Consider the following 23,371-nt stretch of genomic DNA (forward strand, 5'->3'; position numbering starts at 1 on the left):
CACGAGGCGGAAGGTTGCGCGTTGTCTGTCTTAACTCAGTGTTTCGGGGGGAAGCAGAGACCTTGTGCTTACTTCTCTGCCATGCTCGATAATGTGGCAAGAGCGCTGCCGAGTTGTCTGAGAGCCACGGCGGCTGCTGCGGTTTCTATAAGACAGTCGGCAGGGCTCGTACTGGGATCAGACCTCACAGTGATGGTACCGCATGCTGTGGACATTTTGCTGAACAGGACACAGACGCAGCACTTAACTAGTGCTCGTCTTACGGGGTATGAGATGACTCTTTTTGCACCCCATGTGACGATCAAAAGGTGTGCTACACTGAATCCTGCCACCTTGTTACCTATCCCCACAGATACAGATACCAAAGACAATGACATACATGATTGTTTGTTCAGGACTGAAGAGGAGACAAAGGGGAGGGTGGACCTGACAGACAGGCCCTTGGACGAACCAGATGGGGAGTTGTATGTGGATGGGTCATGTTTTAAATTACCAGATGGTACATCGACAGCAGCATATGCAATAACAACATTGCAGACGGTGGTGGAGACTTCTAGAATACCTTACAATTCTGCTCAGGCTGCCGAGATTATTGCCTTACTGAGAGCATGTGAGTTGAGTGAGGGGTTGGATGTGAACATTTATACTGATAGCCAATACGCCTTTGGCGTGGCTCATAATTATGGGCGGCTTTGGGCAGAACGGGGATTCCTGACCTCTCACGGACAACGCATCCAGCATGGCCCACTGATATTACGACTGTTAACGGCCCTGACACTACCCAAAAGATTGGCTGTGATAAAATGTAGCGCACACAAGACAATAGTGGATGATGTAGGGCGAGGCAGCGCTTTCGCCGATGAAACAGCAAAAGAAACTGCTAGAGAGAAATTACCACGAATGTTTGTGGCAGGACCAGCTAGATGGGTCCCAGATGTTCACATGTTCGCAGACACTGTACAGAGTGTCAAGAACATACAGAGTAAAGCGACAGATGAGGAATTGAGAGCATGGAAGGATGGGCAGGGACGACTAGATGCGGATGAATGTTGGACGGATGTGACAGACAAAAGACGATGGATGCTCCCGAATGCGTATGTCCTTCCAGTAGTGACGATGGCACACGGGCCTGCCCATGTTAGTGCAAAGGGCATATGCAAACTGTTAGACCCAGTGTGGAGCAATAAGAATATCTCTAAATTGGCCACTCACCTGGTCCGTCAATGTATGGTGTGTTTGAGACACAATCCTGGAAAGGGTACCCCTGTCCCAACTGGAAATTTTGCACCCCCTTCTTTCCCTTTCGAGGTGATTCAGATGGATTACATTGAAATGGAAAGAGTAAATAACTTGAAGTACGTCCTTGTAGTCGTATGTGCCTTTAGTAGGTGGGTGGAGGCGTACCCAACGAAAGACTGCACGGCCATGTCTACTGCAAAAATGTTGATAAAGGAGTATTTCTCCCGCTTCGGATTACCTAGGGTGATCTGGAGTGATAATGGCACGTCCTTTAACGCAGAATTAGTGAAACAAATATGTAAAGGTTTGCACATATCGCAGAAATTTCATTCAGCCTTACACCCTCAGGCAGCAGGACTCGTGGAGCGGTTTAATGGCACGCTCAAGCTCAAGATGGCCAAAATATGTGAGAGTACAGGCCTCCGTTGGCCAGACGCCCTTCCCTTAGCTTTGCTTTCAACGAGAGTGACTGTGAATGCAAAAATGGGCGTCTCCCCCCACGAAGTGGTATTCGGCCGCCCGGCCAATATCTGATGGATGCTCCCGAATGCGTATGTCCTTCCAGTAGTGACGATGGCACACGGGCCTGCCCATGTTAGTGCAAAGGGCATATGCAAACTGTTAGACCCAGTGTGGAGCAATAAGAATATCTCTAAATTGGCCACTCACCTGGTCCGTCAATGTATGGTGTGTTTGAGACACAATCCTGGAAAGGGTACCCCTGTCCCAACTGGAAATTTTGCACCCCCTTCTTTCCCTTTCGAGGTGATTCAGATGGATTACATTGAAATGGAAAGAGTAAATAACTTGAAGTACGTCCTTGTAGTCGTATGTGCCTTTAGTAGGTGGGTGGAGGCGTACCCAACGAAAGACTGCACGGCCATGTCTACTGCAAAAATGTTGATAAAGGAGTATTTCTCCCGCTTCGGATTACCTAGGGTGATCTGGAGTGATAATGGCACGTCCTTTAACGCAGAATTAGTGAAACAAATATGTAAAGGTTTGCACATATCGCAGAAATTTCATTCAGCCTTACACCCTCAGGCAGCAGGACTCGTGGAGCGGTTTAATGGCACGCTCAAGCTCAAGATGGCCAAAATATGTGAGAGTACAGGCCTCCGTTGGCCAGACGCCCTTCCCTTAGCTTTGCTTTCAACGAGAGTGACTGTGAATGCAAAAATGGGCGTCTCCCCCCACGAAGTGGTATTCGGCCGCCCGGCCAATATCTGGGGAGTGCCCAGGCCTAAATGTTTCACTGAAGTACCTTACCCTTTATTGACAGATTATCTGTATGCTTTGACTAAAGATCTTCGTTCTATTCATCAGCAGGTAGCAGACACTCTGAAGCCGTTGCCGGAGGGGCCTGGACACGCCATCCACCCAGGGGACTGGGTCGTCGTCCGAAGATATCAGCGGAAGTCGTGCCTGGAGCCAAGGTGGTCAGAGCCACGCCAGGTGCTCCTCACCACCCGTACTGCACTTCGGATCGACGGCAGGAAGGCGTGGACTCACGCCTCCCATGTAAAGAGAGTCCCGCTCCCGTTGCCCTATGACCAATGGGTCCAGGATGGCATCGCTGATCAAGAGTGTGAGTCTATCCCGAGGTATGCTCCTTTCTCGGATGCTTCACTGATTGGAGAAGAGCGTAACGGAATTGAGACTTCAGTGAGCTCTACTACTCCCCTTGTTACTAGTGAAGAGATATCAGAAAGCCCAGCGTTTGCCACAGATGCACCTGCCTTGTTCACAGATCCTGAAGTGCCAGGGAGCACTCGCTATAATTTCAGGCCCCGAAAAAAAAAAGTTAACAAGTAATAGTGCTGAAATTGATGGACTAGACATCGGAAGAAGGGCTTAGTGGATTTCCTGAATAAGAAGATTTAGTGGTAGGGATGGACTTATAAGAGCCCTGGTGTCTAGCCGAAGATTGTGTTCTTTGGGACTATAGAGTGGTGCGGGGCCCGAATTAAGTGCTTCCCTTGTTTCTGTATTGTTGAAGAACATCGTGGGAAATAGGTATGGACGGTAAAAGCCTGCCTGTGAGGCTTTGAAGGACACAGGGAGAAGATCCCTTTTTAAGGGTTGAAGAACCCCTCTGGCCGGTTGAGGATTGTCTGGGACTATTTTTCTAGTAATAGTGTGATTTTTTTTAATTTTTGATTTTTGATATTCTTGAAAGACTGTTCTACAATGTATCCCTTTGGGCGTCCCATGCCTGATGAGGAGCAGCCTTTTTCGGCTCCTCCGAGACCTGTGCCTGATTCCCCTTGGTTGGCCCTTCCACGGAAAGGAAAGATTGTAGTCATAATAATTGTTTTGATTGCCTTTTTAGTGACTCTCGGAATATTGTTTTTTCTAGACAAGGCTTACCCCGTCCATGTTTTCGCACCCACACCCACTGCTATTCCTGAACATGTTATGATTACTGTCGATTATGGTGAGAGAATGTTGCGTAAAAATTACAAAGTAAATGTTTTTATTAAGACTTTACATCATGCACATGCCACTACCAACTTGACTGATTGTTGGGTTTGCGGGCTCTTACCCTCTGCTGCCTATAAGAAAGACAGATTCCTTGCTCTTCCTTTGACGCCAGTGAATAGTTGTGTGGGGTGGTATACTCTTATAGGTCTTGTTAAATACTTCCAGCAGCCAGATTCTCTGACTCCTCGACTACAGAATAGAGGGTGGACAATGACAATGCGAGTACGCCCTCTGCCCCCAGCTTCCCTTGGACGAATATATACTGATGGACGTTTTGACCAGACTTTCATAGAGACATGTGAGAAAAGGTTGGGCCGATTCCTGATACCAAATGATACTGACAGACTGAGGGACAGCTTCCTAAAATTGAACGCCACTCTATCTTACAGACACCCTCCACAGAGTAACGACAGTTCCAAGTCCTTGATACCTCTGGCTGTGGTGGGTCCTCCCCCATTTTTCTGTATAGAGGGAAGGGGTCCCATAAAGGTTGGTAATAGCTCTTGTAATGTCACTGCTTCCATTCGCCTGCCCCTGAGCCCCTCTTTGATTGCCCCACCAAGTATCTATTTCATTTGCGGTGATAATGGATACCTATGGTTACCTGAGGGTTGGGGTGGGGTGTGCTATCTAGCTTACATGATTCCCCCTGTGTATGTGGCTCCCTCTGATTACCACAAAACTCATCGTCGATTTCCCAGTCCTCAGGAGCAGCCGCTAGAGCAGCGTAAAAGGAGGGAACTTCAGGTAGATGACGTCGACCAGACGGACACCTCGTATCAGCAATGGACTGATTTCTCTAAGGGTTTGCTACCTTTCTGGGGCCCGATATTTAACAGTAGAGCTATTAGACGACTGTCTAGGGTGATGGAAAAGGTGGTTCTGACTGAGGCTGACATTACGACTAACATATCTGTTGAAATTCAGGCTATGAGATTATTCACAATCCAGAACAGGATGGTCCTTGACGTCATACTAGCTGATAGGGGCGGGGCCTGTCGCGTCATCGGGACATCTTGCTGTGTTTATATCCCTGACTCCGCCCCGACTGTTAACTTGGCAGTACAAAAATTGCATAGATTAGCGACTGAATTGCACCAAGATAATGGGACATGGTCTCTACAAGGGTGGCTCTGGGGTGCCTTTTCTTCCTGGGGTTGGAAAATATTGATGGGTTTGGTTGGAGTGGTGAGTGTAATTCTGTCTTGCTGCCTTTGCATATATTGCCTCCCTCCATGTTGTTCAATGTGTGCTGCAAATATACGTCCGAAAAAGAAGTTACATGGACAATATGCCACTTCTATGATTACTGAAATTCCTGCTGATGCAAGTTGGTTAATGTTTATTGCAGAAGATGTTCTAGATTGAAGACATAAAGTCCTGCCCCTAGAATGGATGTCGACACTACCTTTTGCAAATAAATGAGGCTATAGTTAGCCAATGATGCTAAAAGGAGGGTCTGATAGAATTCACTTTTCGATGCCCTAATTACCCTATGATGATGTGCGAGTTAGCATCATATGACTAACTAATGCTGTTCGTATATGCACTTATGCTGAATTTACATTCTCACTCATTGCTTATATTCAAATGTATGTGTGACCATATTAGTTTCTTAGCTTAGCTTGTGTGCCACCATCTTGTGTAACTCTCGGTGCCTGCGGGCTCTGCTCGCTCATGCCCCTCCCGCAGGAATACAGAAATGTACTAAGACAGCAGTTTTCATTTCTTAGCTTACTGTGGCCGAAACTAACGAGCCCCCTTATCAGTAATATTCTCATGCCCGGAGACGCCGAAACCCAGCTCCATGGCCTTGAATAGAGATAATAATGTATCCCTCGCAGGTGCAGATGCCTGCTCTATGAGAGCATTGTTTCATGGTCCGGGGCTCAGTAATTTTCCACAAGGGGCGTACCCCTCGTTACTGTATTGCATTATAATGTATTGCTGTGATGCAGAGAGTCAGTCCTCTCGTTCGCACTCCTAGGAGTGAGGTCAGACAGGGCCCTCTCATATGAGTGTTGTTTGGCCTAATAAAGACTTTTGTTTATTCTTCTCCACTGTCCGGCTGACTTCCTGTATAGCGACTATAGGTGAGTGCGGTAGGTCACTCGGTGGATTTGAGCCACGCTTATCAAACACTCATTGCCCGTATGTGCCGGGCATTAGTGGCTGTTAATCGTCCGTCACCCCAACAATAATGTCACATCATTGCAAAGGGGGCAAACACTGGCTCTCTTGTCTCGCGATACCCTCCTCTTCCGTGCTGGGCGCCGCAGAGCACATCTGCTGAGTGGGGGATGTGGGGATTGAGGTGGTATATCGGGGAGCGGATTTTTATGATGTTGGTGTGATGCATTGCTGAGATGCAGCAGTGACGCGACCAGACATGTTGCTATGATTAATGACTATTGGGTTCCATCGATTCAAGCCTCCATACATCACTTTTTGTTTTCCACGGTGCCTCAAACAGGCAGCGGACCCGCTCCTGCAGAATACGGGCAGCCTTCCGGCCTGAGCAATGATATGTCCATGCCACCTTGGAGAGGGGCAGGGGGAGGCTGCAGAGCGTGACTGCACCTTGAAGGATATTTTCTTACAAAGCACACACTGAACTGAATCACCTCTGTGTGTTCTTATTACCGGCCAGAAATAGAGTCCGAGGCTCGGGCAGGTGAAGTGATTTGCCCAAGATCACACAGTTTAGTCAAATAGGGATTCACTGAGTCTTTCAGGGTTTATTGTTTGAAAGGTTGCTTGACTCCTCCAGTCATACATAACTGTCTTGAACATCACGAATACAGACTAGAAATGCATCGCTGCCTCTTACGCTGACGGTGGGTTAGATAGATGTGTGGGTTGTGTGCCTGTAGTGTCCGTCTGTCTGTGTGCCTGTAGTGTCCCGCTGTCTGTGCGCCTGCAGTGTCCATCTGTCCGATTGCAATGTCCGTCTATCTGTGTGCCTGCGGTGATCGGCTGTCTGCCTGCCTGCAGTGTCCGTGGTCTGTCTGTCTGTGTGTGTGCCTGCAGTGCCCGTCTGTCTGTGTGCGTGCAGTGTCAGCCTGTCTGTGTGTCTGTAGTGTCCGAGGTCTGTCTGTCTGTGTGCCTCCAGTGTCCGTCTATCTGTGTGCCTGCAGTCTCTGTCTGTCTGTGTGCCTGCAGTGTCTAAGGTCCGTCTTTCTGTGTGCGTGCTGCAATGTCAGCCTGCCTGTTCGTTCCCCCAGCAAAAAAAAGTGAGCAACCACTGTCAAGGCAACCACAGTGTCATGGAGCAGCCCCTTTCCTATCTGTTCCTTCCTTCAACAAATCTCGCACAGGGTGAAACGCCGAAGATGCGCCACTCCGTGCCAGCAGGAATAAGAGGACTTTGCAAACAGCAAAAAAAACTGGAGCACATTAAAACTTGGCTGCGCAGCCATGTAAGAGGCAGGGCATGTCTGCGCTTGTGCAAAGTAGTATATTGTAACCAGCCACATAAGAGGGCCGATCTGCGCTTGCGCAGAGTCTCCAGACCTCACACGCGTCACCCAGCATCACAGGTACTGGTCACGCTCGAACCCACGCCATCTTAAACCTTTGCACCTAGGGTCTCCGTGCAAACCAGAGCGCTCCACAGCCCGGGGATGAAGTGCTGTGTAAATGTCACAGCGCAGTACATGGTATAGGCCAATTCTACTACAGTACCTGCTTCAGTGCACACTTGCACTGAGAGCAACTGCTGTGCTGTACCAGCCAACACAGTACCTAACACTCATTGCCCGTATGTGCCGGGCATTAGTGGCAGTTAATCGTCCGTCGCCCCAACAATAATGTCACATCATTGCAAAGGGGGCAAACACTGGCTCTCTTGTCTCGCGATACCCTCCTCTTCCGTGCTGGGCGCCGCAGAGCACATCTGCTGAGTGGGAGATGCGGGGATTGAGGTGGTATATCGGGGAGCGGATTTTTATGATGTTGGTGTGATGCATTGCTGAGATGCAGCAGTGACGCGACCAGACATGTTGCTATGATTAATGACTATTGGGTTCCATCGATTCAAGCCTCCATACATCACTTTTTGTTTTCCACGGTGCCTCAAACAGGCAGCGGACCCGCTCCTGCAGAATACGGGCAGCCTTCCGGCCTGAGCAATGATATGTCCATGCCACCTTGGAGAGGGGCAGGGGGAGGCTGCAGAGCGTGACTGCACCTTGAAGGATATTTTCTTACACAGCACACACTGAACTGAATCACCTCTGCGTGTTCTTATTACCGGCCAGAAATAGAGTCCGAGGCCCGGGCAGGTGAAGTGATTTGCCCAAGATCACACAGTTTAGTCAAATAGGGATTCACTGAGTCTTTCAGGGTTTATTGTTTGAAAGGTTGCTTGACTCCTCCAGTCATACATAACTGTCTTGAACATCACGAATACAGACTAGAAATGCATCGCTGCCTCTTACGCTGACGGTGGGTTAGATAGATGTGTGGGTTGTGTGCCTGTCACAGAGATCTGCATCAAATACCGGACGGGGCCAACTCTGGTGCTACTTTATGCATTGAATTCCGTTATTTGAGGCTGCATTACGCCGTGGAAGCAGCCAGACTGCGCATCAGTCTGGAGGGGAGGGCGCCAGAGGGAGCCGACGATGCCAGCACCGCCGGATCCGAAGACCTCGGTGCCCAGCGCGGGGTGGTAAGGGCAAGGCTGGCCCAAAGTTTCAGCGAGCCGAGTACGGCATGTCTTCAACACAGACGGGAGGATCTTCGGGGGGGCCTGCGGGTGGCCTCTCAAGGTTGGTGATTGCTTGCCCTTGCGATCTTCAGATCTGCCGCAGAGCACATCTGCTGAGTGGGAGATGCGGGGATTGAGGTGGTATATCGGGGAGCCGAGTGGATTTTTATGATGTTGGTGTGATGCATTGCTGAGATGCAGCAGTGACGTGACCAGACATGTTGCTATGATTAATGACTATTGGGTTCCATCGATTCAAGCCTCCATACATCACTTTTTGTTTTCCACGGTGCCTCAAACAGGCAGCGGACCCACTCCTGCAGAATACGGGCAGCCTTCCGGCCTGCGCAATGATATTTCCATGCCACCTTGGAGAGGGGCAGGGGGAGGCTGCAGAGCGTGACTGCACCTTGAAGGATATTTTCTTACAAAGCACACACTGAACTGAATCAACTCTGCGTGTTCTTATTACCGGCCAGAAATAGAGTCCGAGGCTCGGGCAGGTGAAGTGATTTGCCCAAGATCACACAGTTTAGTCAAATAGGGATTCACTGAGTCTTTCAGGGTTTATTGTTTGAAAGGTTGCTTGACTCCTCCAGTCATACATAACTGTTTTGAACATCACGAATACAGACTAGAAATGCATCGCTGCCTCTTACGCTGACGGTGGGTTAGATAGATGTGTGGGTTGTGTGCCTGTAGTGTCCGACTGTCTGTGTGCCTGTAGTGTCCCGCTGTCTGTGCGCCTGCAGTGTCCATCTGTCCGATTGCAATGTCTGTCTATCTGTGTGCCTGCGGTGATCGGCTGTCTGCCTGCCTGCAGTGTCCGTGGTCCGTCTGTCTGTGTGTGTGCCTGCAGTGTCCGTCTGTCTGTGTGCGTGCAGTGTCAGCCTGTCTGTGTGTCTGTAGTGTCCGAGGTCTGTCTGTCTGTCTGTGTGCCTCCAGTATCCGTCTATCTGTGTGCCTGCAGTCTCTGTCTGTCTGTGTGCCTGCAGTGTCTAAGGTCCGTCTTTCTGTGTGCGTGCTGCAATGTCAGCCTGCCTGTTCGTTCCCCCAGCAAAAAAAAGTGAGCAACCACTGTCAAGGCAACCACAGTGTCATGGAGCAGCCCCTTTCCTATCTGTTCCTTCCTTCAACAAATCTCGCACAGGGTGAAACGCCGAAGATGCGCCACTCCGTGCCAGCAGGAATAAGAGGACTTTGCAAACAGCAAAAAAAACTGGAGCACATTAAAACTTGGCTGCGCAGCCATGTAAGAGGCAGGGCATGTCTGCGCTTGTGCAAAGTAGTATATTATAACCAGCCACGTAAGAGGGCCGATCTGCGCTTGCGCAGAGTCTCCAGACCTCACACGCGTCACCCAGCATCACAGGCACTGGTCACGCTCGAACCCACGCCATCTTAAACCTTTGCACCTAGGGTCTCCGTGCAAACCAGAGCACTCCACAGCCTGGGGATGAAGTGCTGTGTAAATGTCACAGTGCAGTACATGGTATAGGCCAATTCTACTACAGTACCTGCTTCAGTGCACACTTGCACTGAGAGCAACTGCTGTGCTGTGACAGCTGTGTGGGCGGATGGCTGTGAGAGCTGTGTGGGCCGTGAGAGCTGTGTGGGCTGTGTGGGCTGTGAGAGCTCTGTGGGCTGTGAGAGCTGTGTGGGCTGTGGTGAGCTGTGTGGGCTGTGAGAGCTGTGTGGGCTGAGAGAGCTGTGTGGGCTGAGAGAGCTGTGTGGGCTGTGAGAGCTGTGTGGGCTGTGAGAGCTGTGTGGGCTGTGAGAGCTGTGTGGGCTGTGAGAGCTGTGTGGGCTGTGTGGGCTGTGAGAGCTGTGTGGGCTGTGAGAGCTGTGTGGGCTGTGAGAGCTGTGTGGGCTGTGAGAGCTGTGTGGGCTGTGTGGGCTGTGAGGGCTGTGTGGCCTCTGAGGGCTGTGAGAGCTGTGTGGGCTGTGTGGGCTGTGTGGGCTGTGAGAGCTGTGTGGGCTGTGACAGCTGTGTGGGCGGATGGCTGTGAGAGCTGTGTGGGCTGTGAGAGCTGTGTGGGCTGTGAGAGCTGTGTGGGCTGTGAGAGCTGTGTGGGCTGTGAGAGCTGTGTGAGCTGTGTGAGCTGTGTGGGCTGTGAGAGCTGTGTGGGCTGTGAGAGCTGTGTGGGCTGTGAGAGCTGTGTGGGCTGTGAGAGCTGTGTGGGCTGTGAGGGCTGTGTGGGCTGTGTGGGCTGTGAGAGCTGTGTGGGCTGTGAGAGCTGTGTGGGCTGTGTGAGCTGTGTGGGCTGTGAGAGCTTTGTGGGCTGTGAGAGCTGTGTGAGCTGTGTGGGCTGTGTGGGCTGGTGGGCTGTGAGAGCTTTGTGGGCTGTGAGAGCTGTGTGAGCTGTGTGGGCTGTGTGGGCTGTGTGGCCTGTGAGGGCTGTGAGGGCTGTGAGAGCTGTGTGGGCTGTGTGGGCTGTGAGAGCTGTGTGGGCTGTGAGAGCTGTGTGGGCTGTGAGAGCTGTGAGAGCTGTGTGGGCTGTGTGGGCTGTGAGAGCTGTGTGGGCTGTGAGGGCTGTGAGGGCTGTGAGAGCTGTGTGGGCTGTGAGGGCTGTGTGGGCTGTGAGAGCTGTGTGGGCTGTGAGAGCTGTGTGGGCTGTGAGGGCTGTGTGGGCTGTGAGGGCTGTGTGGGCTGGGAGGGCTGTGTGGGCTGTGAGGGCTGTGTGGGCTGTGAGGGCTGTGAGGGCTGTGTGGGCTGTGAGGGCTGTGTGGCCTGTGTGGGCTGTGCGGCCTGTGTGGGCTGTGCGGGCTGTGAGAGCTGTGTGGGCTGTGAGAGCTGTGTGGGCTGTGTGGGCTGAGAGAGCTGTGTGGGCTGTGAGAGCTGTTGGCAATGTAAATAACAATGCCATTTATTTATAGCTGTGTGAGCTGTGTGGGCTGTGTGGGCTGGTGGGCTGTGAGAGCTTTGTGGGCTGTGTGGGCTGTGAGAGCTGTGTGGGCTGTGAGAGCTGTGAGAGCTGTGTGGGCTGTGTGGGCTGTGAGAGCTGTGTGGGCTGTGAGAGCTGTGTGGGATGTGAGGGCTGTGTGGGCTGTGAGGGCTGTGTGGGCTGTGAGGGCTGTGTGGGCTGTGAGGGCTGTGTGGGCTGTGAGGGCTGTGAGGGCTGTGTGGGCTGTGAGGGCTGTGTGGCCTGTGTGGGCTGTGCGGCCTGTGTGGGCTGTGCGGGCTGTGAGAGCTGTGTGGGCTGTGAGAGCTGTGTGGGCTGTGTGGGCTGAGAGAGCTGTGTGGGCTGTGAGAGCTGTTGGCAATGTAAATAACAATGCCATTTATTTATAAGTAAAAAAAAAAAAAGAAATGTCATGAGCAATGCCAATAACTCTAACTTTTCCAAAGGCGAAACCATTGCATTGTAAATGCTTGTCCTTTCTTAGCTAGAGTTTTCGCCTGTGACTGAGGGATTCTCTCCTGCTAGGTTCTTGATTCGAGAGTTCAGATTTTGTCTGACTACATGTGACATAGGAGGGTGGACCTAGCATATCCCTCTACCTCCCCCATTTTTTGATTTAGCATACATTTACAGGCAATCCGAAGCTGATTGTTGTTGTAATTTCGCACATATGGTAGCCCCTTTGATTTGCAAGCTGTAAATAATTTTGGAACGACCTCCACGTTTCCTGAAGGACAGGCTTGTTTGTAACGTGTCCCTCTCCTGCCCACTCCCTTGATCTATCTGAACACAGGGGAGAAAATGCACTTTTAGTTGTCAAATTCTGGGTTAAGGGTGCGGAGCCTGACTGGAGGTTTGTAAAGACAGACAAAGGATGCTTATGTGAAGCACCAGCTACCCCTTTCAACCCTTTCTTTAATGCATTGCACACACACAGACAATGTCAAGATTAAATCACAGGCGTCCATAAATACCAGGCATGCCTTGGGATGTGACACTGGGTTCGCTGCACTTAAATACGATTCTCTGTCTAATACAAATATGGACTATGTCTCTGGAAACTTTAGCACTCTGTTCATTGCAGCTCTCTGGTGCAGGATATAATCGACACAAATAGGTTCATTGGGGTGCACCAACATCCCTTTAACAGTTTTCTTAAAGTATGACATTTTTGTATTTCAAGTGGGCCATGTGTTTCAGCACGATCTTGGCTGTGTAACAGTTTATCACAGTATGACGTGCTGTGAATGAGAATGACGTCTGTAATAAGAACCTCATACACTGCTCACTGACAAATGTTTAGGCGCTTTATGCAAGAGCTGTCAGTCAGAATATCAGTCAGGGATATAGCGTGGATACCAGTGCTATGGGCCCAATACTATTCTGATGGCCCAGGTCTTTGTATACTGTAAAATGGCTAAACTGAGTTGTGAGTGCTAGCAGTAACTCTCCTTTGACTCCTCAACTGATCTCACCTGGGGTTTGTGACACTTTAGAATATCTGGCCAGAGGCCTTCCGGAGACTCAGGCATCCGTGGAATTGACATAGTTTGTCATGGTCCATACACGACATTTAATCGAACCCCCAGCACGCCCCCGTGACCCAAGCAATAGTGATGTTCAAGGATTCTGTTCAAGCGACCATCCCAGTCCTGAGGCGGAAGCCGGGAGCTGGCGGTACTCGCACTTTGATTTTAAAATTGTGTAAATTGTATTTCCTCCGTGTGGTGTCACTCTTCTGTGTATTTTAAAACCACGCACACCTTCGAGCTTTACCTGCTTACAGCTGATCCCAATAGCTGGACCGCCTTTCCTCGCTCGCACTCAGCGGCCGCCATCAGTCCAGGCGTGCGCGCTGATTCCGCCCCCTTCTTAGGCCACGCCCCCCCGCTTTCACTACTTAACCCGCTGATTCCTAGCGGCAGACAGACTACTCCTGTCCCAGTCCTGAGGCGGAAGCCGGGAGCTGGCGGTACTCGCACTTTGATTTTAAAATTGTGTAACTTGTATTTCCTCCGTGTGGTGTCACTCTTCTGTGTATTTTAAAACCACGCACACCTTCGAGCTTTACCTGCTTACAGCGCACAGCTGATCCCAATAGCTGGAGCGCCTTTCCTCGCTCGCACTCAGCGGCCGCCATCAGTCCAGGCGTGCGCGCTGACTCCGCCCCCTTCTTAGGCCACGCCCCCCACTTTCACTACTTAACCCGCTGATTCCTAGCGGCAGACAGACTACTCCTGTCCCAGTCCTGAGGCGGAAGCCGGGAGCTGGCGGTACTCGCACTTTGATTTTAAAATTGTGTAAATTGTATTTCCTCCGTGTGGTGTCACTCTTCTGTGTATTTTAAAACCATGCACACCTTCGAGCTTTACCTGCTTACAGCGCACAGCTGATTCCAATAGCTGGAGCACCTTTCCTCGCTCGCACTCAGCGGCAGCCATCAGTCCAGGCGTGTGCGCGCGGACTCCGCCCTCTTCTTAGGCCACGCCCCCTCTCACCGCTTGATATGGGCATGCATAGGACGCGCAGCGGACGAGCGCAGTGGGAGCGCCATTTGCGCGCTGAAGGCGCGCCTAAGGCAAGCCCGTCTGCGCCCGTCCGCGCCAAGACCGCGACAGGCGCAGGAAACTCTGCCCTAATCACCTCACATATCAGGTACCTCTCTAGCGACCTCCACCGACTCCGAGGTAACCTCAACTGCTCTTGCAAACTTGACCTGTCAAAAGTGTCCGGCTCGCCTTGCTGCACTCAATGCCGCTGGTCACTCACCGTTTTTCCAGCCCATTCAACCCCTCCCCTCCCGCTCCCCAAGATCCCTTTGCCACCCTTCAAAGGAGGTCTGATAAACGCTCGGTCTATGTGTAAACATAGCCAAGATATTCACGACCTCATCATAGACTCCGATCTAGACTGTCTCATGATTACAGAAACCTGGCTCACAGAAGACAGCAACCCAGATATAGCCATTGCCCTCCCCCAGGGCTATTCCTTTCATAGACAAGATAGATTGAAAGGAAGAGGCGGAGGCGTTGCAATTATCCTGAAAAACACCTTCAACTGTCATACGTTCAGTTTAGACCCCCTAACTGACACAAAAGGTATGGGCTTCTCCATCAAATTCAACCAATCCCTCTCCTTCTCAGGTGGTCTGATCTACCGCCCACCCGGTAATGCTTCCAAATTTCTTGATTCCCTTAACGACGCTCTGGGACACTTCCTACTCCGTTATCCACACTTGACTCTTCTAGGAGACTTTAATATGCACCTTGAGTCCTCATCTGACTCACAAACTAGTAACTTTCTACAGACACTTGAAATCTTCCATCTTCAACAAAGTGTCACTTTGCCCACCCATTTACTAGGACACACCCTTGATGGTGTCTGCTCTAATTTCCCTTCTCTCACCTCCCAGCCCCCACTCCCCCAGATATGGACAGATCATAGTCTGATCCCGTTCCACATCACAAGTAGCCACCCTCAAACTATCAATAAAACAAATCGTCATCGTGACTACTCTGTCAACTGGAAAACCGTTCAGGAAAACCTTATTCTTAATCCCATCCTTCAATCCCACTTCCCCATTCTATCCGGTAACATTGAAAGGGATGCTGACCTCTTCCATAACTGAATTACACAAGAAATTGTAAACCGGAGCCCCACCAATCGCCCCGGCAAAATTCATAAAAAAACTAAGAACAATGCTCCCTGGTTCACCCCTGACTTAGCTACCGCCCACCTACTTTGCAGGAAAGCTGAGCGAAAATGGCGCCGATCCTACGACAATGACGACCATCTCGCCTATGTCCAACAGAGGAAAAACTACCTCTCTAACATTAAATCGGCCAAGAGAATCTTCTACGTAAAAGCCATCAAAGAAGCCAGTCAAAAACAAAAAACCTTGTTCTCTATAGTAAAAACTTTCACTCAGCCCAAAGCTCTCCAACCCGAAATCCCCCCATCCCAAGATCTATGCGACAAGATCTCAGATTACTTCGACGAAAAAATCGCCTCCATCCAAAGGAATTTCCCCCCTCCTCAAACCCCCCAAGGGCCTCCTAATCCCGACCAACTTAGCTCGCCAGTTGGCAGTCTCAAAAATTTCACCCCTGTCACTCTGGCCCAAACCAGAGATGCTATTCTATCCTGCAAATCCGGTTCCCCTTCCGACCCCTGCCCCCCCAAGATTCTCCATCAAATCATAGATGTGGTGAACCCTACCATCAATGACATAGTCAACTCGTCACTCAGTTCCGGATCTGTCCCCCGCATATGGAAAAAGGGTGTTGTCAAACCACTCATGAAGAAGGCTAACAAATCCCCAGTTGACTTGACCAATCTTCGCCCAATCACCCTTCTCCCGGCTTTGGGAAAAATAACCGAACAGTTAGTTTACAAAGAACTCAAAATCTACCTGGAAACCCACAACATACTTCATCCTCAACAATCCGGTTTCCGGCCTAAACACTCAACTGAAACTGCTCTGATCGAACTGACTGACACAATCAAAACGCTGCAAGATCAAAGGAAGAAAGCCATTCTGATACTTCTCGACCTCACGGCAGCGTTCGACACCATATCCCACACTATCCTGATCAACAGACTGATGGACATTGGGATCTCAGACACAGCCCTATCATGGATAAGATCATTCCTTAGCGACAGGTCCCAAACTGTCGCCCTCGGCCCTTTTCAATCTAAGGAGAAAACGGTCTCCTCTGGAGTACCCCAAGGGTCCATCCTGAGTCCCCTCCTTTTTAATTTTTACCTCATTCCACTCCTTACCTTGATTGAATCATTCGGCATACCTGTCACCTCGTATGCCGATGATACTCAGTTGATCGTACCCCTAAAGGACAACTCAAACAAAGCTGAGCTCAATCTTAAAAACTGCTTAACTGCAGTCTTCCAATGGATGGACAATAACCACCTCAGCTGTAATTCTAGCAAAACAGAGATCCTCCCCATTGGAAAGAACACCTCCTTCTGCCCAGCCCTCTGGTGGCCGGATAACTCTGTTGCCCCTCCCCAGACCGTCACAACTGCTAGAAACCTCTGTGTACTTTTTGACTCTGATCTATCATTCGACCAGCATGCCAGGACTGTTGCCGGCAGATGCTTCGGTATAATCAAATCTCTTGGAAAGTTCTTCGACTTTCTCCCTCTTGAGGCCAGAAAAACTGTAACAGTAGCCCTCATAATCTCGCGCTTTGACTATTGTAACGGCCTCCTTGCTGGGACCAAAAAGTCCACTCTGTCCAAGCTCCAAAGCGTCCTTCACACGGCTGCCCGCCTGGTCCTAAAATTACCCCGCAAATCCTCAATCTCTGCAGCCCTAAATACCCTGCATTGGCTACCCCTCCATAAGAGAATACTCTTCAAAATACTTACTGTTGCCTTTCGGGCCTTTAACAAAACTGGCCCTAAATACTTAACCAGACGCTTCCCACACTATAACCCGAGTCGTTCCCTTCGTTCTGCCCAAGACAATCTCATGTCCTCCGCCAGGCACAACTTGAAGTCAAAAGGTGGGAAAATTTTAAGCGCCCTGGCCATCAAAGCTTGGAACAGCATGCCTAAACACCTGAGACAACAGACCCTAGAGAAGCCTTTCAGAAAACTTCTCAAAACATGGATTTTTTACCTTCCCGACGACTGGACCAGAGCCGCCATCTAGCCTCCCTTGCGCCACCTTTCGACCGGGCTTTCAGGATTCTCAGCGCCATGATGCTTCCTCCGGAGCGAACGCTGCGCTTTAGAAATACCCCCTCAAATATCAAATATCAAATCAGGGCGCCTGATATTCGAGAGATCTCTGGTCATGATGCAGAAGTCCCACACAAGATACCCCTAGCAAAGCGTGAAAGAAGCCATGAGCGAGGAATGATTTCAGGCAAGTGAATGTGGGTATGTCAAGGGTACAATGAAGTCATCTCTTATTGCTGGAAGGATCTCGGCTGCAAGGAACCGATCCGATGAAATCTTAAAATCGTGTGGGCAGAGTGACTCATTCTGGCTGGGCCGCTATTATGGGTGTTTTCACTGGAAACAGATGCAGTGACTTGCATTAGTTATTTGTTGATAACATCAACTATCCTCATGAATATATTTCTCCAGAATTGTAATGACATCTGCGGAAGAAAGACTAACTTTCAAAGTGGAGTGGGGCAGTGCAGTGCATTTTTATTAGAAAACACAAATATTCAGGGGATCAATAATAGGTAGCAAGGTGCAAAAACCGATGTACCTATTATGTCACTTCTTTACCATTTCTTGGACTTCACCAATTTTACTGTTGGTGCTATGTGTCTGTTTTTTTTTTGTTCACTCGTTATTTGTACCTCTGATAAATCACATTATATTTCTGTGCGGAAGAGTGAGCTTTCAATAAAAAAAATATTTTTACGAAAATGTGCACCATAAAAGTCAAAGATCATGTAATGTGCCATGGTGAAGCTGTCTGTGACAATGGATGTGTGATGTCACTTCTTGTGGTGACATGAAGGGCAATAGAGGTGTGCTTTTTCAACCACTACCTTATGACTTATATGGAATTGTGCAACTTCAAATCATGATTTCTGATCATTTCTTCATTGTGTGATATCAACAGCCAGAAAAGACAGTTCAGCCCTACCCCAGTTTCCTCCTCGTTAAACTAATTGTGATGCCTTGTTCACATACACAAACATAAAGGCCAACATTTACAAGAAGTCGGACAGTGTAGAGCTGCCTGCACAAATGGTAAAACATCTTGCAGTTCCATATTTACAAAAACGTACCTATTGAAAATGTCTTCACCTCTTCTAGAACAAATGCAAATGTATTTTTATTGTATTTGAAAGGTCATCCTCGGTGTCGTGTTTGAGATTTGTACTCGAGGGCCACCGTCCAGTACAAATGACAACATGCCGAGAGTAAACCCTGTAAAATGTGTAATTTCACTGAAATATGCTTCTTACAAATTGGAATAAAATGTGATGTTTCTTTGGGCCATTGTTTAGCATGTGACGTTAGTTGCCATGAGAATTGCACATGAAACCAAGTCAAGCAAGTTTGGTAGAGTTGGCTTTAGTGGAAACCTATGGATGTTTAGACTGTTCTCACCTTATTAGACCCACTTTCCATACAAAATTGTTGTCGGCATTCCATGAAGCAAATAATTTGTGGCTCTGCGCTGACGTCACCTTTTAGCAAATAACAGGTTATGTGAATAAACGTGTATCAGCACTGCCGTTCGCACCACGTTGCGTCGCGAGGAGCTTCTAAGCATCGCTAAAGGTCTCGTGTTATTCAATAGCAAATCCAGGCCACGGGCTATTGGAACATTGGTCATGTGAGATACATGGAGTTTGAGCAACATTTGGAAAAGAAACGTCATGGAGCAAGCTCTAATACACGCCTGTATTGTTGGTATCTTGATGTGCTCGCCTTTGGGTTTAGATAAGAGATTTTTTTCTGGAAACCCTCCCTGCTTGCTTAATTTAGAAACTATTCTGAAAGCATGGCTCCGGAGCAGGCGAGTGCTTGCCTTTCCGCCCCCAGTTACCATTTCAGGATGACTCAGCAGCGGTATTTAATTAGCAGGCGTGTGAGCTGTCCTCCGCTGTACCTGTTCTTGAACGCATCCGTCTGTACTTCGGGAAATCTCGCAGTGTTTGCTTTAAATCTTGCGCTCCCACGGAATAGTTCAGGGAGGATGAACTCTCAGCAGGGAACAAGTGTTCCAATTTGAATGATTAATTAGGGGGGTTTAGTTCATCCCAGGCGGAAGAATGCTGAGCTCGACACTCCATAACCTTTAGGATGGGCAAGGCCTAAGTAGCTCTGAACAGGTAATAGGAGACGGAGCCTCTCACTAACCACAAACAGAGGTATAGTTGAGTTGGATACTGTGGGGCAGATTTATGAGGCCGTTGCGCCTCTTTGCGCCGCAATTGCGTCACTTTTTTTGACACAACTGCGGCGCAAACAATGCGCTCTATTTACAACGTGACGCATCTAGAAGATGCGTCACGTTGTAAAGCACTGCGGCATAAGGAGGCGTTCCTGCGCAGGGGGGCGTTCCTGCGCAGAAACGCCTCCTGAAAGTGGCTGAGTGAAATCTATGAGATTTCACTCAGTCACTTTCAGGGCAATGCTGCGTCAAAACCCTGCGCCTGCTTGAAGCAGGCGTAGGTCTTGACGCAGCATTGTGCAGATGGTGTACCCCCGAGCCTTGCCAGAGCTGCGTCGCGCTTGCGACGCAACTCCAGCAATGCGCCACATTTCCGGCACAGATGCGTCACGCATCTGTGCCGTTTTTGCACCATGGTGCGCCGCATTTTAAATGCGGCGCACCATGGGTGGCGGAGCTGTGGCGCACTGTGGCGCACGTTAACTGGCGCATCCCTGGGGGTGCGCCAGTTAACATAAATCTGCCCCTGTATGTATAGCGTACAGTTGCCGTGGTATCGAAGCACTTCTGCTGCCTGTGTTGATGTCACTCGGGAAGTCCCATACCTGCGGAGTGTGTGTGAATAACACATTAATGTCCTCAGTTCCACGATGACGATCTAGCCCGAGGAATCTTTGCAGCCGAGAGATGCCAGCAGGGAATGGTGACCGAGGCTCATTCATGTATTGGGGCTCACATATGTCATTCAGTCTTTGGATTTGGGTGACCGGTGAATTCACTTGCACTGTGCACAAAGATCCTGGTAACATTCGTGTCATAAACAAGACAAGTTTTGATAGGTCCCAATTTATTTTATTTTTGGGGGGGGATTAAGAGGGAAGGAATGTTCTTTAGGCGTGTTTGCGGGAGCCTGCATCACGCAGGAGGAGGACACACCACTTTAACTTTGGTTTAGACGATTTCCAACTTTACATTCACAAGTGGAGTTGGTAGCAGGTCCGTTTTATGAAAGATTATTTATGCTCTGTAGGGTTTGCCTTAATGATTCCATAAATTTGGCGACGAGAATAGCCCCGGTTTACCCTTGCAACGTACAGCTAATTTCTTCATGATTTGAACTCAATGTGGTGGGCGAATGATTAAGGGCCATATGTATCATACTACCGTTTAGCGAATTCCAAATAGCGAATTTTAAGGAATCGCTATTTGGAATTCGCAAAACGGTATGTATGTACAAAATCGCTATTAAATAGCGATTCTTTACCATTCCTAATTTGCGATTAGCAAATTGCTAATCGCAAATAACCCATTCATTTCCATGGGCCAGGAGGCCCATAGGAATGAAGGTGCAATTTGCGATTAACAATTAGCTAATCGCAAATTAGGAATTTCTTCACGGGTGCAGGGGTGTCTCAAGAACACCCTGCTGCACCCCTGAAAAAGACATTTGGGGGCATATAGCGCACATACATGCCCTAAGTTCATGTATGGGCGTCACAAGGCACCTTTTGTTTTTTGGAAAAAAGCTTTTTGAAACGAATTCGCAAATTACCACCAACTAGAAGTTGGTGGTAATTTGCGAATCCTTAATGGCATTTTTTGAATATTTTTTGTTTGATACATTGCATTAAAGGAATCGCAAAATTTGCGATTCCTTAAGTGCAATCGCAAAATAAGGAATTGCAAATGTTGCTATTCCTTATTTTGCATCAAACATGTTTGATACATACCATTTGTCAAATTAGCATTCGCAAAGGCCGAAATTCTTTCGCCCTTTGAGAATGCTAATTAGCTTGATACATATGGCCCTAAAATCGCTGCTGCAGCTCCAGGGATCGCTTCCTGCATCAAAACAATCCTGCCCGGAATGAAGGCACCCTTGCACTATTGTGCAAGTGTGCCTGTGTTAGCCCTAGGCAGCACACAGGAGAGAATAGAAATGTTCCATATCTTTGTAAACATAGAGCATTACGCACCGCAGCAAGTTCTTTTGCTGAGTTGTATGAAATAATAGTATATCCTTAACACAGTGTTGTGCACTTAAAACAACAGAAGACGCTTGCATGGTGTGCAAAAGATCATTAGACAATGACTTACTGTGAGCAACATGTGCCTTTTGTCATTGAACCAAAGTTCGACTGAGCCACAAGTGCAGTCTGTCAATAAGGGCAAATGCCCCCTCCTCCATTTTGCAAAGCATGAAGGGTGTCTGTCATTAATTTAATGTACTAGCAGCCCGTCCCGACGTTGTCCGGATATGAATTGCTGCCGGCCAGTAGTATATTGTTTTGTAGGATTTCGTTTTCATAGCATTTCTTATCTGTGACAGGTCTGTGAAACGCTCCGATTCACAGTGCACTGCTGATGCACTTAAGAGTGCGCGTTCAGTAGTGTGTGAACTTGAGTTCCCTACTTTATTTTTCCTTGCAATATTATATAGCACAAACTCGACAACATGGCATGAGCACAATTTACATTACAGAAGAACACATTAATTTGTGGTAGGCACAGGGAGACAAAGCGATTTGCCTGGAATCACAGGATGTTGAGCTGATGCTGAGATTCGAACGTAGCTCCCCAGCTCTAAAGTTCGCAATTCTAGAACTTGTGGCGGGAGGTGTGTCTAAAAGTGTATGTCGGTGCTGGCCATCAATGAGAGAGACCTGTGCATTTTTCAAATGGGTGGTCAAAAATATGAGTATGTTGCTGGAGATGTGGGCCACCGTACCACCAATGTACTTACCGGGGGAGGGTAATCACCCATTATTCTGCAACTTTCTTTCCGCATACCATCACTCCGCATACTTTCATTACGAAAGTACCATGACTCCGCAATGCCGTTGTAACGCATGGCATTACATTTTATATGCTTTTACCATGCATACATTTACAACGAAATTTGTTGTAAGTGCATGAAAGGTAAAAGCATGTTTTTTTTTATGTTTGGATACGGTAAGTATGGGTACAGGGGTATATGTTTTGGGGTACTGAGGTATATGTTTTGGGGTGTTTGGGTATTTTAAGGGTTCAGATATAGTTTTGGGTTATGGGGTACAGGGGTAGTTTTAGGGTTTAGGTATAGGTATGGGTTTTGGGGAACAGGGGTATTTTTAGGGTTCAGGGCTAGGTTTGGGTTTTGGGGTATAGGGGTATTTTTAGGGTTCAGGGCTAGGTTTGGGTGTTGGGGTATAGGGGTATTTTTAGGGTTCAGGGGTAGGTTTGGGTTTTGGGGTACAGGGGTATTTTAAGGGTTCAGGGCTAGGTTTGGGTTTTGGAGTATGGGGTATTTTTAGGGTTCAGGGCTAGGTTTGGGGGTATAGGGGTATTTTTAGGGTTCACGGGTAGGTTTGGGTTTTGGGGTAGAGGGGTATTTTTAGGGTTCAGGGCTAGGTTTGGGTTTTGGGTAACAGGGGTATTTTTAGGGTTCAGGGGTAGGTTTGGGTTTTGGGTTACAGGGGTATTTTAAGGGTTCAGGGCTAGGTTTGGGTTTTGGGGGACAGGGGTATTTTAGGGTTCAGGGGTAGGTTTGGGTGTTTGGGTACAGTGGTATTTTTAGGGTTCAGGGCTAGGTTTAGGTTTTGGGGTACAGGGGTATTTTTAGGGTTCAGGGGTAGGTTTGGGTTTTGAGGTTCAAGGGTATTTATAGGGTTCAGGGCTACGTTTAGGTTTTGGGCTATAGGGGTATTTTTAGGGTTTAGGGATAGGTTTGGGTTTTGGGGTACAGGGTATATTTATAGGGTTAAGATGGGTTAGTGTTTAAGGGTGTTGGGGTATTTTAAGGAGTAAGGGTGGGCTATGATTATGGGGTGCCGGGGTATTTAAAGGGAGCAGGGTAGGATTAGCATGCAATATGAGACATGGCATGAAGGGCGGAACGTACCACACGCCCCCAGCTTTTGTCACGCCCCCAGCACACGCCCACAGCACAACGCAGACACGCCCACAAGGGTCTACTTTGCTGGAACGGTTCTTTTACCTTTTAAATCTATATGGTGGGCGTCTGCATAGCCTATGTCCTTCTGCTGCAACTGCCCTTTCCAACGCTGTATTGGGTGTTGTGATTGGTGCTGTGGTTCCTGAGATTACCCGCCTCAAAGGTTTGGGCTCTCTCTTTATTATATTAGTATGGATAAAGTTTTATAT

The sequence above is a fragment of the Lissotriton vulgaris genome, chromosome 1_1 (genome assembly GCF_964263255.1).
Source record: "Lissotriton vulgaris chromosome 1_1, aLisVul1.2, whole genome shotgun sequence".
NCBI lineage: Eukaryota > Metazoa > Chordata > Amphibia > Caudata > Salamandridae > Lissotriton > Lissotriton vulgaris.